At 37.6% G+C, this 5,336-nt stretch overlaps 1 long non-coding RNA gene across 1 annotated transcript; it reads left to right on the top strand.

The window, feature by feature from the left end:
* Window positions 1-3,869: 3,869 nt before the first annotated feature.
* On the top strand, window positions 3,870-4,854 carry LOC107757053 (uncharacterized). Its single transcript, XR_001641890.1, has 3 exons — window positions 3,870-3,889; window positions 4,148-4,311; window positions 4,792-4,854. It is a non-coding gene; the product is annotated as an uncharacterized LOC107757053 (long non-coding RNA).
* Window positions 4,855-5,336: the final 482 nt, after the last annotated feature.

Genomic DNA, 5,336 nt, shown 5'->3' on the forward strand with positions numbered 1-5,336 from the left:
TAGCACATCATTGACGAACAATACGGGACCACAAACTCAAAACAGGGAACCATTAAATACAGGACTAGAGGAGGGACACAATGAGGAACACCTGAAATCAATGACATAATGAACATTGGAAACACCTGGGACAAATAAACCTAATCAGGGAAACAGAACAGGAAGACCAAATAAAGACATAAACATAACATGGAGCACGTGGGGGAAGAAAACACACAAAACACGGAACAGAGACTGACATTACTCCCCCCTCCCTGAAGGTGTGTCCCGTGCCGTAACAATTCCACCAGGGAGGGGGGGTGGGCGCCCTGGAGGCTGGTGCAGGAGTCTGACATTGACATTGAACACATCGAAATTTCATTTCATTTAAACCTAAATAAAAAATTTAAAATAGAAAGAGTGAAAATAGCATTTTCTTGTCAAACATACACCCAATAATCATACTCCAATGTAATCTACAATTACAAATTAACTGAGGACTGCATCAACTTGATGCTGAAACATTTTAGCACTCCATGCTACACATGGAGGATATACCTCCATAATCCTCAGGAAGGAGGGCTCAGATGCATTCAGATACAGTTTGTAGTAAACAAAGGGCTAAATCCAATGGCTTACAATAGTTACTCTGTTACTTTGGTCCCAAAATATTGAGTATAAAATGTGTATGGACAATATTACATGATATCAGCATTCAAAGTAGGTGCATTCTTACTGAAGCTTCTTATAATACTCTGCATATATCACATTTACAACTGCAGGTGTGGGTAGCCAAAAGCTAGGCCTCAGTTGCCCAAGTACAAGCTTTGTGAACTGCATTTACAATAAGACCTCAAACGAAAATAAATGGTTATCAGGTATAGAGATTTTTGTGCATATGTGACTGACTGGAGTAGTCTTAAGTATTTGTTTGAAGTTTATTTTGATGTGTTACTTTGTTCCCAGTATGCACAGGACATAAAGCACCATATACATCATCACAGGCTCTTGCACTTTAAAATAGAAGTCTCACTGATTACTTTCCAGCAGTACCGTATCTCCCACTCTGTGATGTATCCTTTCTTCACAGCAATCTCACCTGAGAGTGCAATAGATCAGCCTGATCTCATGAATTTTTTATCTTTGGAACTGGATATCTCTTCTCACCCACCACTCTGCCCAGTCAACACAGTCTGCCGGACCTCTGAAAGAGTCTTTAGTGAAAGGCCAGCGAGAGTGTAAATCTGTACACCACCCTATTAATAATTCACTGCATTTTCAGAGACGTGTCATCGTATCAGCACAAGCGAAGCTGAAATGTGACCGGCGTGGGTGGTTTTTGTAGTTTTTCTGACATGTACCGCTATACCGACAAGGAGAGGTGCTTGCAGCACCTACTTTAGGTGTGAAGGGTTATTTGATCCTGTTTCTATTGTACTGGCCAGAGAGGATCCAGGCAATATCTCTCAGGTTAATGGGGGGTGACTCTCAACGTGATGCTAGCGGAGAGAGGATTGAAAGATGCAGTTTCATTCCTCTATTATCGCCTCGTTCACCTCTCTGTGACTCATCTGATTTTACCAGACGGCCAGAGGGCTTTCAGAATGTATTTAAAACAAACACAGTTCATCGCTCAGCCTGCTACCCACCAGATGGGATCTTTAAAGCCAGGAAGAAGCAGAGAATGGTTGGAGACACTTGTTTTCCACTGTAGATGACACACTTCTTTCACAGGAAAAAATAATTTTCATAACCAACAGTTTTTATCCTGTGCTCCATAGTAAAAGCAAGACAAAAATAGCCTTTTAAGTAAATGAATAATTTTTTAAAGGAATAGTTCACCCAAAAATGAAATTTTGCTGAAAATGTATTTACCATCAGGACACACTCTAAAAAAATATTGTGTTAGCTCAACAATAACAAAAAAAAAAATTTAAATAACACAACAGTTTACATCATTTTTTTATGACAACTACTAATGAAATTATGTCCAACCAACAAACTACATTGAGTTAGAAGAACTTAAAAATTTGTAACATAAACACATGTTTTATGATGCTCCAAGTTCAACTACTGGATTTGTGGGCCTGGAATCAATTTATATTATCTTTTTTCATTTCAAATCCAAAGCTATCGTAGCACATGCTAAATGTTACTTATTTAGCATGTATATTTAAAGGGTTAGTTCACCCAAAAATGAAAATTATGTCGTTAATTACTCACCCTCGAGTCGTTTCAAACCCGTAAGACCTTCATTCATCTTCGGAACACAAATTAAGATAGTTTTGATGGAATCTGAGAGCTGTCAGACCCTGCACAGACAGCAATACAACTGAAATGTTCCCAAGTCCAGAAACGTAGCAAAGAGATATGTAAAATAATCCATGGGACATCAGTGGTTCAACCGCAATTATACGAAGCTACGAGAATACTTTTTGTAAGCAAAAGAAAAAAATTAACGACTTTATTCAACAATTCGTCTCCTCCGCGTCACCCTGTAGCGCCATTTTGGAGAGTATCCGCTGGACGTAAACAACGTATGCTGTTCTGTGTCAGCTGTGTCAGCGTGACGCAGTTGACACAGAACAGCATATGTTGTTTACGTCCAGCTGATACTGAGCAGTCACATGCTTTGTTTCTGAATGAATCAGCCGTTTGAATGAATCCGTTGATTCTCAATGACTCACTCATTAACAGTCACTTGCTGCCACCTACTGGTGGTTTTAATTTCACATTTCGACTATTTTTTTCATGTTTTAAATTATTTCAAATATCAGTATTCAACCTTTTATGTTAAAAACAAAACATTAGGCCTATTTATGCATCTGTAACTGCAGTTTAAATGCATCCATGTCCCCTCTGAGATACATAAACTGTGTAAATACATCTAAATGCTATTTCAGATGCAGATTCCAGAAATGTTTTCATGTTGGAATGAAAGACACTAAGTACCAGATGAAGTGCTTCTTATTCTTACCCAAAAATACAAAATAGAAGAAAAAGTTAAAACTGAACACAATTTTGCTACTCAAGCTGTGTATGAACATTTTTATATATATATATTTATTTGCTTCTTTTCCATTTTGCATTTACTTGTACTTTTACTTATAATACTTAGTACGTTTAATATTTAAAAAATACTTTTCGTACTTAAGTACAATAAATATCACATACTTTAAGACTTTTACTCAAGTAATATTTTAACGGTGACTTCAACTTTTACCAAAGTCATTTTCTGGTAAGATATCTGTATTTTTACTTGAGTATGGCTTTCAGGTATTTTATACACCACTGCTTACAGGTTTGAAACGACATGAGGGTGAGTAATTAATGACAGAATTTTCATTTTTGGGTGAACTATCCCTTTAATGAACACGCAAATTATTATTTGTCACTGACATTAGCGCAGTCATTGTTAATAGAGTCAATGTAGTGTTTACCTTCATGTGGTCTGCTCTTCAGCACAATGGTGACCACAAAACTTCAACATAACAGAAACTCTTTTAAATGTCAAACATAAGCATTAAACACTAACAGGTCTTTCCCTTCACAAAAAAAAAAAAGAAAAAGAAAACTTAATAACTTAATAAAATAACACTTTATTTCAACATTTATTCTCCTTATCCAGTCATATGCAAAGCATGCGGGAACTAGAAATCCACTACCCAATTTCCAAAGTTAACAAGACAATTTATATGAGTTACTACAACTTAAAGCAGCACTATGAACTAGAAATCCACTACCCAATTTCCAAAGTTAACAAGACAATTTTAATGAGTTACTACAACTTAAAGCAGCACTATGTAACTTTTGGCGCTCTAGCGGTTAATAAACAGAACTGCACACATCCCGCGGAAGAACATTCCAACCGGAGCTACTTCTCATAAGTTGTCTATGGCGATTCACGCAGGTATGTGTTACTCCGCAGCGGTGACGACCCGACCAGGCTACAATCGTCCAAATATAAGTACCGGTACTTATTATAAGTGTACCGTAGTGATTCGGAATAAGACAAAAACGCGGTTTGGTAGATGAATTCGTGATGTACTTGCTCATTATATACATTTTGCAAATTTTGTACACAGAAAAAATTACATAGTGCTGCTTTAAATGAAAATCGTTGATGTTAACGTAAAATCCCATGACAATCATTGCATTTGACTTCTAGAGGACATTGTGAAGGCAAGGTGATATGTGACAGATCACGTCTGGAGTATCAGAGAAGAGAAAAAGGCATTAAATGAGATATGAACAGCAGAGAGTCCAAAGAATCACGAGAGAAAAGCCTACCGAAGCATGTTCGCAGAGACAGCATGCAGCAAACACCAAACAGTGAGTAGTTTGTCTGCAGTTCTGTTCTTTATAAGTTTGCATTATTATTAGCTACCTAAAATGAATGCCGGGGCTAGTTGTCACAGTTTTTATTTCAGTAAATATTCCTCAAGAGGTACATTTTTTTTAAACAAACCTAAAAGCCTTTAAGAGTTAGTTAATATATACCACTGATTAATAAGGTGGGGTTTGTGGAGGCGGAAGATAAGCAGCTGATAGTTTCTATCTACTATGAGTAAGAATAAGCTCCTCCCAAACTTACATTTAGATTTCCTGTTCATTTAACACGTTGGTGTTTGTATGAGGTAAGCTGTCACAATGAAACCTGACATTACACACTATTTTATTATGGGCTTTTTAGCACAAGATAGCACACACATGCATATCATTGTTTTGCTGTAAAAATGATATTTTTAGCATTTAAAATGTGTGACAACTCTCCCCAATTAAAGATTATAATTGATCTTTTATTTATTCCAGTGTGTCTGGATGCAGACGGACCTGAAGAGTTTCATTCTGGTGAATTAGAGACAGTCACAGATGAGGTGAGAGACTGATAGATAGTCTCGTGAAGGAAAAACAACTGATGTGTGGAACTGAAATAAGAAGGAACGTTTTTTTAGCATTGGAAACAACCTAGCAACCACCCAGAACAATCTAGCAACCAAATCACAATGCCTTAGCAACCACCTAGAACACAATAGAAACCACCCAGAACACCTTAGCAACCACATTGCAATGTGCCAGTAACTAGCACCCCAGCAACCACTTCACAATGTCTTAGCAACCACTCAGAGCACCCTTAAAACCACTCAGTAAATCCTGGCTATCACATAGTAATGCCCTAGCAACCACCTGGAACACCATAGAAACCACTTAAGAAAACCCTGGCAACCCCATAGCAACACCCTAGCAACCACCCAGAATACCTTAGCAATCACATAGTAACGTACCTGCAACCAACACCCCAGCAACCACCCAGAACACTCTAGCAACCAAATCACAATGCCTTAGCAACCACCCAG

This window comes from Sinocyclocheilus rhinocerous, unplaced genomic scaffold, assembly GCF_001515625.1.
Source record: "Sinocyclocheilus rhinocerous isolate Xijiao unplaced genomic scaffold, SAMN03320098_v1.1 scaffold172, whole genome shotgun sequence".
NCBI classification, from domain to species: domain Eukaryota; kingdom Metazoa; phylum Chordata; class Actinopteri; order Cypriniformes; family Cyprinidae; genus Sinocyclocheilus; species Sinocyclocheilus rhinocerous.